The sequence below is a fragment of the Cavia porcellus genome, unplaced genomic scaffold, assembly GCF_034190915.1.
Source record: "Cavia porcellus strain 051 isolate PalLab524CR breed Dunkin Hartley unplaced genomic scaffold, mCavPor4.1 scaffold_63, whole genome shotgun sequence".
Taxonomy (NCBI): Eukaryota; Metazoa; Chordata; class Mammalia; order Rodentia; family Caviidae; genus Cavia; species Cavia porcellus.
The window spans coordinates 3,002,744-3,015,783 of record NW_026947546.1 but is presented as its reverse complement, the minus strand read 5'-3'; positions in this window follow the sequence as shown (position 1 = coordinate 3,015,783).

Here is a 13,040-nt window from a genome sequence, read left to right as displayed (position 1 = left end):
GTTACGGTGAGGTTTTGTGTTATGATTAGGGTTCGGGTTTTGGTGTTAGTGTTTGGGTTATGGTTATGGTTATGGTTAGCGATTAGGGATAGGGTTTAGGTTTAGGGTTAGGTTTAGGCTTATCGTTAGTGTTAGGGATTAGGGTTAGGATTAGAGTTAGGTTTAGGGTTATGAATTTGGGTTTGTGTTAGTTTTAGGGTTAGGGTTAGGGTTAGGGTTATGGTTAGGGTTATGGTTATGTTTAGGGTTAGGTTTAGGGTTAATTTTAGGATTAGGGTTCGGGTTCGGTTTAGGGTTAGGGTTTCGGGGTTAGTGTTTGGGTTAGGGTTACGGTAAGGGTTATGGAATAGGGATAGGGTTAGTGTGAATTTTAGGGTTTGGGTTAGGGTTATGATTATGGATTAGTGTTAAGTTTACAGTTAGGGTTTGTGTTAGGGTTAGGGTTAGGGTTAGGGTTAGCTTTAGGGATAGTTTTAGGGCTAGGGTTTAGTTTATTGATAGGGTTAGGGTTAGAGATAGGGTTAGCATTAGGTTTACGGATAGGGATAGGGTTAGGGTTAGGGTTAGGTGTTAGGGTTAGGGTTAGGGTTAGGTGTTAGGGTTAGGGTTAGGATTAGGCTTAGGGTCAGGGCTAGAAGGTTAGGATTAGAGCTAGGGTTCGGGTTAGGGTTACGGTGAGGTTTTGTGTTATGATTAGAATTAGGATTTTGGTGTTAGTGTTTGTTTTATGGTTATGGTTACGGTTAGCGATTACTGATAGGGTTTAGGTTTTGGGTTAGGTTTAGGCTTATCGTAAGGGTTAGGGTTAGGGTTAGGCTTAGGGTTAGTGTTAGGCTGAGTATTATGATTAGGGTTAGGGATAGTTTTAGGTTTTTGGTTAGGTTTATTGTCTGTGTTAGGGTTAGGGACAGGGTTAGCATTAGCTTTAGCTTTGATGATAGGGATATGGTTAGGGTTAGGTGTTAGTGTTAGGCTTAGGGTTAGGGTTAGGGTTTCGGGTTAGTGTTAGTTTTAGCGTTAGGGTTAGGGTTAGGGTTAGTGTTAGGGTTAGAAGGTTAGGATTAATGTTAGGGTTAGGTTTAGGGTTAGGGTTTCGGGGTTAGTGTTTGGGTTAGGGTTAGAGTTAGAGTTAGGAATTAGTGATAGGGTTAGAGTGAGTTTAGGGTTAGGGTTAGGTTAGGGTTATGGATTACTGTTACGTTTACAGTTAGAATGTGTTTTAGGCTCATTTCCAGGATTAGGGTTAGGGATAGTTTTAGGGCTAGGGTTCGGTTTATTGATAGGTTTAGGGTTAGGGATAGGGTTAGCATTAGGTTTACGGTTAGGGATAGTGTTAGGGTTAGGGTTAGGGCTTAGGGTTAGGGTTAGGTTTTGGTGGTAGTTTTCGGGTTCGGGTTAGAATTAGGGTTAAGGTTAGAGTTAGATGGTTAGGATTAGAGCTAGGGATAGGGTTAGGGTTACGGTGAAGTTTTGTGTTACGATTAGGGTTAGGGTTTTGATGTTAGTGTTTGGGTTATGGTTATGGTTAGGAATAGTGATTAGGGATAGGGTTTAGGTATAGGGTTACTTTTAGGCTTATCGTTAGGGTTAGGGATTAGGGTTAGGTTTCGAGTTAGGTTTAGGGTTATTAATTTGGGTTCGTGTTAGTTTTAGGGTTAGGGTTAAGCTTAGGGTTACGGTTAGGGTTATGGTTAGTTTTAGCGTTAGGTTTAGGGTTAAGTTTAGGATTAGGTTCGGGTTCGGTTTAGGGTTAGGGTTTCAGGTTTAGTGTTTGGGTTAGGTTTAGGGTTAGCGTTAGGGAGTAGGGACAGGGTTAGAGTGAATTTTGTGGTTTGGGTTAGGGTTATGGTTATGGATTAGTGTTAAGTTTACAGTTAGTGTTAGCGTTAGGCTCAGTTCTAAGATTAGGCTTAGGGATAGTTTTAGGTCTAGGGTTTAGTTTATTGATAGGGTTAGGGCTAGGGATAGGGTTAGCTTTAGGTTTACGGTTAGGGATAGGGTTAGGGTTAGGGTTAGGTGTTAGGGTTAGGCTAAGGTGTTAGGGTTAGGGTTAGGATTAGGGTTAGAGTTAGAAAGTTAGGATTAGAGCTAGGGTTAGGGTTAGGGTTACGGTGAGGTTTTGTGTTATGATTAGGGTTAGGGTTTGGTGTTAGAGTTTGGGTTATCGTTATGGTTAGGGTTAGCGATTAGGGATAGTGTTAGTGTGAGTGTTAGGGTTAGGGTTAGGGTTAGGGTTAGGGTTAGGGTTAGGGTTAGGGTTAAGGTTAGGTTTAGAGTTAGTTTTAGGTTTAGTGTTAGTGTGAGGTTTAGGGTTACGGTTAGGGTTAGGGTTTGCGTAGGGGTTTGGGTTAGGGTAAGGGCTAGGGTTAGGGTTAGAGGTTAGCTTTAGGGTTAGGGTTTCAGTTAGGGTTAGGTTTAGTGTTAGTGATAGTGTAAGGGTTAGGGTTAGAGTTAGAAGTTAGGGTTAGGGCTAGGGTTAGTGTTATTGATAGGGTTAGGGTTTCGGTATGGTTTAGTTTTAGGGTGTTAGGGTTATGGTTATGATTAGGCTTTGTTTAGGGATAGGTTTAGTGTTAGATGTTAGGGTTAGGGTTAGCGTTAGGGTTAAGGTTTATGGTTAAGTGTTAAAGTTAGGGTTAGTGTTAGACTGGTTTAGGGTTATGATTATAGGTAGGGAGGGTTAGGGTTAAGGTTATGTTTAGGGTTACGGTTAGTGTTCGGTTTAGGGTTAGGTTTAGGGTTAGGGTTAGGTTTAGGATAGGGATTAGAGGTAGGTTTTGGGTTAGCGTTAGGGTGAGGGTTATGGTTAGGGTTTAGAGTTAGCATTAGTGTTAGTGTTAGGGTTATGGTTAGGTTTAGGGTTTGGGTTAGGGTTAAGTGTTAGGTGTTAAGAATATGGTTAAGGTTATGTTTAGGGTTACGTTTAGTGTTGGTGGTACATTTAGGTTTACGGCTAGTTTTAGTGTTAGGGTTAGGATTAGGGTTAGGGATTACGGATAGGGTTAGTGTTAGGGTTAGGGGCTAGTTTTACATTTAGTGTTAGGGTTATGGTAAGGGTTAAGGTTAGGGTGATGGATTAGTGTTAGTATTCTGCTTAGGGTTAAAACAAGGGTTACGGTTAGGGTTAGCGTTATGGTTAGGGTTAAGTTTAGTTTTAGGTTTATGGTTCGGTTTAGGGTTAGGTTTATTGTTAGCGTTTAGAGTTAGTGATAAGGGTTAGGGTTAGCGTTAGGGTTAGAGTTTAGGGTAAGGGTAAGGGTTAGGGTTATGGTTAGGGTTAGGGTTAGATTAGGGTTAGGTTTAGGGTCAGGTTTAGGGATAGGTTTGGGGTAAGGGTTAAGGTTAAAGTTAGGGTTATGGTTAGTTTTAGGGTTAGGCTTAGAGTTAGGGTTAGGGTTAGGTTTTAGGATTAGGTTTAGTTTTAGGGTTAGGTTTTGCGTTAGGTTTAGTGTTAGGTTTAGGGTTATGATATGGTATAGGTTTAGGGTTAGTGTTACGTTTAGGGTTAGTGTTAGAGTTTAGGGTGAGATTTAGTCTTAGGGTTATGATTATGGTTAGGGTTAAGGTTAGAAGTTAGTGTTAGGGTTAGGGTTACGGTTAGGGTTAAGGTTATTGTTATGGGTTAGGGTTAGGGTTAGGGTTAGGGTTAGGATTAAGTTAGGGTTAGGTTTGATTTTGGGTTAGGGTTTGTGTTAGGGTTAGGGTTTGGTTTTACAGTTTAGGGTTAGGGTTAGGGTAAGTGTTAGGGTTAGAGTTTAGGATTAGTGTTCGTGTTAGGGTAATGGTTAGGGTTAGGGTTAGGGTTAGGGTTAGGGTTAGGTTTACGGTTACATTTAAGGTTAGGGTTAGGGGCATGTTAGGGTTAGGTTTAGGGGTTAGGTGTTAGGGATAGGGTCCGGGTTAGGCTTCAGAAGACTGATAGGTTCGGGGTTACTATTAGGTTTAGGGTTAGGTTTAGGGTTCGGGTTTTGTTTATTGTTATGGGTTAGGTGATAAGAATATGGTTATGGTTAGGGTTAGGTTTACAGTTATATTTAGGGTTATGGTTAGGGTTAGTGTTATTGTTAGAGCTAGGCTTAGGGATTAGGGATAAGGTTAGGGTCAGGCTTAGGGGTTAGTGTTACTGTTAGGGTTAGGGTTATTGTAAAGGTTAATGTTAGGGTTATGGACTAGGGTTACTGTTCTGGTTAGGGTTAGAGTTAGAAATTAGGGTTAGGGTTAGGCTTAGGGTTAGTGTTAGGCTCAGTATTATGATTAGTTTTAGGGATAGTTTTAGGTTTAGGGTTAGGTTTATTGTCTGGGTTAGGGTTAGGGTTAGGGTTAGGATTTGGGTTAGGGTTAGATTTAGATTTTGGGTTAGGGTTTGTGTTAGGGTTAGGGTTTGGTTTTACAGTTTAGGGTTAGTGTTAGGGTAAGTGTTAGGGTTAGAGTTTAGGATTAGTGTTAGTGTTAGGGTAATGTTTAGGGTAACGGTTACGGTTAGGGTTAGGTTTAGCATTAGGTTTACGGTTACGTTTAAGGTTAGGGTTAGGGGCAGGTTAGGGTTACGTTAAGGGGTTAGGTGTTAGGGATAGTGTCAGGTTTAGGCTTCCGAATACTGATAGGTTCAGCGTTACTATTAGGTTTAGTGTTAGGTTTAGGGTTCGGGTTTTGGTTAGGGTTATGGGTTAGGTGATAAGAATATGGTTATGGTTAGAGTTAGGTTTACAGTTATGTTTAGGGTTATGGTTAGGGTTAGAGTTATTGTTAGAGCTAGGCTTAGGGATTAGGGATAAGGTTAGTGTCAGGCTTAGGGGTTAGTGTTACGGTTAGGGTTAGGGTTATTGTAAAGGTTAATGTTAGGGTTATGGACTAGGGTTACTGTTCTGGTTAGGGTTAGAGTTAGAAATTAGGGTTAGGGTTAGGCTTAGGGTTAGTGTTAGGCTCAGTATTATGATTAGGGTTAGGGATAGTTTTAGGTTTAGGGTTAGGGTTTTCGGGTTAGTGTTTGTGTTAGGGTTAGGGTTAGGGTGAGGGATTAGGGATAGGGTTAGAGTGAGTTTTAGGGTTTGGGTTAGGGTTAAGGTTATGGATTACCGTTAAGTTTACAGTTAGAATTAGCATTAGGCTCAGTTCTAGGATTAGGTTTAGGGATAGTTTTAGGGCTAGGGTTTAGTTTATTGATAGGGTTAGGGTTAGGGATAAGGTTAGCATTAGGTTTACAGTTAGGGATAGGGATAGGGTTAGGTTTACGTGTTAGGGTTAGGTTTAGGTGTTAGGGTTAGGGTTAGGATTAGGGTTAGGGTCAGGGCTAGAAGGTTAGGATTATAGCTAGGGTTATTGTTAGGTTTACGGTGAGGTTTTGTGTTATGATTAGGGTTAGGGTTTTGGTGTTAGTGTTTGGGTTATGGTTATGGTTAGGGTTAGCGATTAGGGATAGGGTTAGGGTGAGTGTTAGGGTTAGGGTTAGGGTTAGGGTTAGGGTTAGGGTTAATGTTAGGTTTAGAGTTAGGGTTAGGTTTAGGGTTAGTGTGAGATTTAGGGTTAGGGTTAGGGTTAGGTTTTGCGTAGGGTTTTGGGTTAGGGTAAGGGCTAGGGTTAGGGTTAGAGGTTAGCTTTAGGGTTATGGTTTCAGTTAGGGTTAGGTTCAGTGTTAGGGATAGTGTAAGGGTTTGAGTTAGAGTTAGAAGTAAGGGTTAGGGCTAGGATTAGTGTTATTGATAGGGTTAGGGTTTCGGTATGGGTTAGTTTTTGAGTGTTAAGGTTAGGGTTATTGTTAGGCTTTGTTTAGGGTAGGTTTAGTGCTAGATGTTAGGGTTAGGTTTAAGGTTTAGGGTTAAGTGTTAAAGTTAGGATTAGTGTTAGACTTTGGTTTAGGGTTATGGTTATAGGTTGGGAGGGTTAGGGTTAAGGTTATGTTTAGGGTTACGGTTAGTGTTCGGTTTAGGGTTAGGTTTAGGGTTAGGGTTAGGTTTAGGATAGGGATTAGAGGTAGGATTTGGGTTAGCGTTTGGGTGAGGGTTATGGTTAGTGTTTAGTGTTAGCATTAGTGTTAGTGTTAGGGTTATGGTTAGGTTTAGGGTTTGGGTTAGGGGTTAGGTGTTAAGGATATGGTTAAGGTTATGTTTAGGGTTACGTTTAGTGTTTTTGGTACATTTAGGGTTACAGCTAGTTTTAGTGTTAGGGTTAGGATTAGGGTTAGTGATTACAGATAGGGTTAGTGTTAGGGTTAGGGGCTAGTTTTACATTTAGTGTTAGGGTTATGGTAAGGGTTGATGTTAGTGTTATGGATTAGTGTTAGTATTCGGCTTAAGGTTAAAACTAGGGTTACGGTTAGGGTTAGCGTTATGGTTAGGATTAAGTTTAGGTTTAGGTTTATGGTTCGGTTTAGGGTTAGGTTTATTGTTAGCGTTTAGAGTTAGAGATTAGGGTTAGGGTTAGCGTTAGTGTTTGAGTTTAGGGTAAGCGTAAGGGTTAGGGTTTTGGTTAGGGTTAGGGTTAAATTAGGGTTAGGTTTAGGGTAAGGTATAGGGATAGGGTTGGGGTTAAGATTAAGGTTAAGGTTAGGGTTATGGTTTGTTTTAGGGTTAGGGTTAGTGTTAGGGTTAGGGTTAGGTTTTAGGGTTAGGTTTAGTGTTAGGGTTAGTGTTAGGTTTAGGGTTATGATATGGTTTAGGTTTAGGGTTAGGGTTACGGTTAGGGTTAGTGTTAGAGTTTAGGGTGAGATTTAGTCTTAGGGTTATGATTAGGGTTAGGGTTAAGGTTAGAAATTAGTGTTAGGCTTAGGTTTAAGGTTAGGGTTAGGGTTATTGTTATGGGTTAGGGTTAGGATTAGGGTTAGGATTTGGGTTAGGGTTATGTTTAGATTTAGGGTTAGGGTTTGTGTTAGGGTTAGGGTTTGGTTTTACAGTTTAGGGTTAGGGTTAGGGTATGTGTTAGGGTTAGAGTTTATGATTAGTGTTAGTGTTAGGGTAATGGTTAGGGTTACGGTTACGGTTAGGGTTAGGGTTAGCATTAGGTTTACGGTTACGTTTAAGGTTAGGGTTAGGGGCAGGTTAGGGTAGGGTTTAGGGGTTAGGTGTTAGGGATAGGGTCAGGGTTAGGCTTTGGATACTGATAGGTTCAGCGTTACTATTAGGTTTAGAGTTAGGTTTAGGGTTCGGGTTTTGGTATAGTTATGGGTGAGGTGATAAGAATATGGTTATGGTTAGGGTTAGGTTTACAGTTATGTTTAGGGTTATGGTTAGGGTTAGTGTTATTGTTAGAGCTAGGCTTAGGGATTAGAAATAAGGTTAGGGTCAGGCTTAGGGGTTAGTGTTATGGTTAGTGTTAGGGTTATTGTAAAGGTTAATGTTAGGGTTATGGACTAGGGTTAGTGTTCTGGTTAGGGTTACAGTTAGAAATTAGGGTTAGGGTTAGGCTTAGGGTTAGTGTTAGGCTCAGTATTATGATTAGGGTTAGGGATAGTTTTAGGTTTAGGGTTAGGTTTGTTGTCTGGGTTAGGGTTAGGGACAGGGTTAGCATTAGCTTTAGGTTTAATGATAGTGTTATGGTTAGGGTTAGGTGTTAGTGTTAGGCTTAGGGTTAGGGTTAGGATTTCGGGTTAGGGCTAGTTTTAGCGTTAGGGTTAGGTCTAGGGTTAGGGTTAGGGTTAGAAGCCTAGGATTAATGTTAGGGTTAGGTTTAGAGTTAGGGTTTCGGGGTTAGTGTTTGGGTGAGGGTTAGGGTTAGGGTTAGGGTTTAGGGATAGGGTTAGAGTGAGTTTAGGGGTAGGGTTAGGGTTAGGGTTATGGATTAATGTTACGTTTACAGTTAGAGTTAGTTTTTGGCTCATTTCTAGGATTAGGGTTAGGGATAGTTTTAGGGCTAGTGTTAGGTTTATTGATAGGTTTAGGGTTAGGGATAGGGTTAGCATTAGGTTTACGGTTAGGGATAGGGTTAGAGTTAGGGCTTAGTATTAGGGTTAGGGATAGGTGTTATTGTTAGCGTTCGGGTTAGGATTAGGGATAGGGTTAGAGTTAGATGGTTAGGATTAGAGCTAGGGTTAGGGTTAGGGTTACGGTGAGGTTTTGTGTTATGATTAGGGTTCGGGTTTTGGTGTTAGTGTTTGGGTTATGGTTATGGTTACGGTTAGCGATTAGGGATAGGGTTTAGGTTTAGGGTTAGGTTTAGGCTTATCGTTAGTGTTAGGGATTAGGGTTAGGATTAGAGTTAGGTTTAGGGTTATGAATTTGGGTTTGTGTTAGTTTTAGGGTTAGGGTTAGGGTTAGGGTTATGGTTAGGGTTATGGTTATGTTTAGGGTTAGGTTTAGGGTTAATTTTAGGATTAGGGTTCGGGTTCGGTTTAGGGTTAGGGTTTCGGGGTTAGTGTTTGGGTTAGGGTTACGGTAAGGGTTATGGAATAGGGATAGGGTTAGTGTGAATTTTAGGGTTTGGGTTAGGGTTATGATTATGGATTAGTGTTAAGTTTACAGTTAGGGTTTGTGTTAGGGTTAGGGTTAGGGTTAGGGTTAGCTTTAGGGATAGTTTTAGGGCTAGGGTTTAGTTTATTGATAGGGTTAGGGTTAGAGATAGGGTTAGCATTAGGTTTACGGATAGGGATAGGGTTAGGGTTAGGGTTAGGTGTTAGGGTTAGGGTTAGGGTTAGGTGTTAGGGTTAGGGTTAGGATTAGGCTTAGGGTCAGGGCTAGAAGGTTAGGATTAGAGCTAGGGTTCGGGTTAGGGTTACGGTGAGGTTTTGTGTTATGATTAGAATTAGGATTTTGGTGTTAGTGTTTGTTTTATGGTTATGGTTACGGTTAGCGATTACTGATAGGGTTTAGGTTTTGGGTTAGGTTTAGGCTTATCGTAAGGGTTAGGGTTAGGGTTAGGCTTAGGGTTAGTGTTAGGCTGAGTATTATGATTAGGGTTAGGGATAGTTTTAGGTTTTTGGTTAGGTTTATTGTCTGTGTTAGGGTTAGGGACAGGGTTAGCATTAGCTTTAGCTTTGATGATAGGGATATGGTTAGGGTTAGGTGTTAGTGTTAGGCTTAGGGTTAGGGTTAGGGTTTCGGGTTAGTGTTAGTTTTAGCGTTAGGGTTAGGGTTAGGGTTAGTGTTAGGGTTAGAAGGTTAGGATTAATGTTAGGGTTAGGTTTAGGGTTAGGGTTTCGGGGTTAGTGTTTGGGTTAGGGTTAGAGTTAGAGTTAGGAATTAGTGATAGGGTTAGAGTGAGTTTAGGGTTAGGGTTAGGTTAGGGTTATGGATTACTGTTACGTTTACAGTTAGAATTTGTTTTAGGCTCATTTCCAGGATTAGGGTTAGGGATAGTTTTAGGGCTAGGGTTCGGTTTATTGATAGGTTTAGGGTTAGGGATAGGGTTAGCATTAGGTTTACGGTTAGGGATAGTGTTAGGGTTAGGGTTAGGGCTTAGGGTTAGGGTTAGGTTTTGGTGGTAGTTTTCGGGTTCGGGTTAGAATTAGGGTTAAGGTTAGAGTTAGATGGTTAGGATTAGAGCTAGGGATAGGGTTAGGGTTACGGTGAAGTTTTGTGTTACGATTAGGGTTAGGGTTTTGATGTTAGTGTTTGGGTTATGGTTATGGTTAGGAATAGTGATTAGGGATAGGGTTTAGGTATAGGGTTACTTTTAGGCTTATCGTTAGGGTTAGGGATTAGGGTTAGGTTTCGAGTTAGGTTTAGGGTTATTAATTTGGGTTCGTGTTAGTTTTAGGGTTAGGGTTAAGCTTAGGGTTACGGTTAGGGTTATGGTTAGTTTTAGCGTTAGGTTTAGGGTTAAGTTTAGGATTAGGTTCGGGTTCAGTTTAGGGTTAGGGTTTCAGGTTTAGTGTTTGGGTTAGGTTTAGGGTTAGCGTTAGGGAGTAGGGACAGGGTTAGAGTGAATTTTGTGGTTTGGGTTAGGGTTATGGTTATGGATTAGTGTTAAGTTTACAGTTAGTGTTAGCGTTAGGCTCAGTTCTAAGATTAGGCTTAGGGATAGTTTTAGGTCTAGGGTTTAGTTTATTGATAGGGTTAGGACTAGGGATAGGGTTAGCTTTAGGTTTACGGTTAGGGATAGGGTTAGGGTTAGGGTTAGGTGTTAGGGTTAGGCTAAGGTGTTAGGGTTAGGGTTAGGATTAGGGTTAGGGTTAGAAAGTTAGGATTAGAGCTAGGGTTAGGGTTAGGGTTACGGTGAGGTTTTGTGTTATGATTAGGGTTAGGGTTTGGTGTTAGAGTTTGGGTTATCGTTATGGTTAGGGTTAGCGATTAGGGATAGTGTTAGTGTGAGTGTTAGGGTTAGGGTTAGGGTTAGGGTTAGGGTTAGGGTTAGGGTTAAGGTTAGGTTTAGAGTTAGTTTTAGGTTTAGTGTTAGTGTGAGGTTTAGGGTTACGGTTAGGGTTAGGGTTTGCGTAGGGGTTTGGGTTAGGGTAAGGGCTAGGGTTAGGGTTAGAGGTTAGCTTTAGGGTTAGGGTTTCAGTTAGGGTTAGGTTTAGTGTTAGTGATAGTGTAAGGGTTAGGGTTAGAGTTAGAAGTTAGGGTTAGGGCTAGGGTTAGTGTTATTGATAGGGTTAGGGTTTCGGTATGGTTTAGTTTTAGAGTGTTAGGGTTATGGTTATGATTAGGCTTTGTTTAGGGATAGGTTTAGTGTTAGATGTTAGGGTTAGGGTTAGCGTTAGGGTTAAGGTTTATGGTTAACTGTTAAAGTTAGGGTTAGTGTTAGACTGGTTTAGGGTTATGATTATAGGTAGGGAGGGTTAGGGTTAAGGTTATGTTTAGGGTTACGGTTAGTGTTCGGTTTAGGGTTAGGTTTAGGGTTAGGGTTAGGTTTAGGATAGGGATTAGAGGTAGGTTTTGGGTTAGCGTTAGGGTGAGGGTTATGGTTAGGGTTTAGTGTTAGCATTAGTGTTAGTGTTAGGGTTATGGTTAGGTTTAGGGTTAGGGTTAGGTTTAGGATAGGGATTAGAGGTAGGTTTTGGGTTAGCGTTAGGGTGAGGGTTATGGTTAGGGTTTAGAGTTAGCATTAGTGTTAGTGTTAGGGTTATGGTTAGGTTTAGGGTTTGGGTTAGGGTTAAGTGTTAGGTGTTAAGAATATGGTTAAGGTTATGTTTAGGGTTACGTTTAGTGTTGGTGGTACATTTAGGTTTACGGCTAGTTTTAGTGTTAGGGTTAGGATTAGGGTTAGGGATTACGGATAGGGTTAGTGTTAGGGTTAGGGGCTAGTTTTACATTTAGTGTTAGGGTTATGGTAAGGGTTAAGGTTAGGGTGATGGATTAGTGTTAGTATTCTGCTTAGGGTTAAAACAAGGGTTACGGTTAGGGTTAGCGTTATGGTTAGGGTTAAGTTTAGTTTTAGGTTTATGGTTCGGTTTAGGGTTAGGTTTATTGTTAGCGTTTAGAGTTAGTGATAAGGGTTAGGGTTAGCGTTAGGGTTAGAGTTTAGGGTAAGGGTAAGGGTTAGGGTTATGGTTAGGGTTAGGGTTAGATTAGGGTTAGGTTTAGGGTCAGGTTTAGAGATAGGTTTGGGGTAAGGGTTAAGGTTAAAGTTAGGGTTATGGTTAGTTTTAGGGTTAGGCTTAGAGTTAGGGTTAGGGTTAGGTTTTAGGATTAGGTTTAGTTTTAGGGTTAGGTTTTGCGTTAGGTTTAGTGTTAGGTTTAGGGTTATGATATGGTATAGGTTTAGGGTTAGTGTTACGTTTAGGGTTAGTGTTAGAGTTTAGGGTGAGATTTAGTCTTAGGGTTATGATTATGGTTAGGGTTAAGGTTAGAAGTTAGTGTTAGGGTTAGGGTTACGGTTAGGGTTAAGGTTATTGTTATGGGTTAGGGTTAGGGTTAGGGTTAGGGTTAGGATTAAGTTAGGGTTAGGTTTGATTTTGGGTTAGGGTTTGTGTTAGGGTTAGGGTTTGGTTTTACAGTTTAGGGTTAGGGTTAGGGTAAGTGTTAGGGTTAGAGTTTAGGATTAGTGTTCGTGTTAGGGTAATGGTTAGGGTTAGGGTTAGGGTTAGGGTTAGGGTTAGGGTTAGGTTTACGGTTACATTTAAGGTTAGGGTTAGGGGCATGTTAGGGTTAGGTTTAGGGGTTAGGTGTTAGGGATAGGGTCCGGGTTAGGCTTCAGAAGACTGATAGGTTCGGGGTTACTATTAGGTTTAGGGTTAGGTTTAGGGTTCGGGTTTTGTTTATTGTTATGGGTTAGGTGATAAGAATATGGTTATGGTTAGGGTTAGGTTTACAGTTATATTTAGGGTTATGGTTAGGGTTAGTGTTATTGTTAGAGCTAGGCTTAGGGATTAGGGATAAGGTTAGGGTCAGGCTTAGGGGTTAGTGTTACTGTTAGGGTTAGGGTTATTGTAAAGGTTAATGTTAGGGTTATGGACTAGGGTTACTGTTCTGGTTAGGGTTAGAGTTAGAAATTAGGGTTAGGGTTAGGCTTAGGGTTAGTGTTAGGCTCAGTATTATGATTAGTTTTAGGGATAGTTTTAGGTTTAGGGTTAGGTTTATTGTCTGGGTTAGGGTTAGGGTTAGGGTTAGGATTTGGGTTAGGGTTAGATTTAGATTTTGGGTTAGGGTTTGTGTTAGGGTTAGGGTTTGGTTTTACAGTTTAGGGTTAGTGTTAGGGTAAGTGTTAGGGTTAGAGTTTAGGATTAGTGTTAGTGTTAGGGTAATGTTTAGGGTAACGGTTACGGTTAGGGTTAGGTTTAGCATTAGGTTTACGGTTACGTTTAAGGTTAGGGTTAGGGGCAGGTTAGGGTTACGTTAAGGGGTTAGGTGTTAGGGATAGTGTCAGGTTTAGGCTTCCGAATACTGATAGGTTCAGCGTTACTATTAGGTTTAGTGTTAGGTTTAGGGTTCGGGTTTTGGTTAGGGTTATGGGTTAGGTGATAAGAATATGGTTATGGTTAGAGTTAGGTTTACAGTTATGTTTAGGGTTATGGTTAGGGTTAGAGTTATTGTTAGAGCTAGGCTTAGGGATTAGGGATAAGGTTAGTGTCAGGCTTAGGGGTTAGTGTTACGGTTAGGGTTAGGGTTATTGTAAAGGTTAATGTTAGGGTTATGGACTAGGGTTACTGTTCTGGTTAGGGTTAGAGTTAG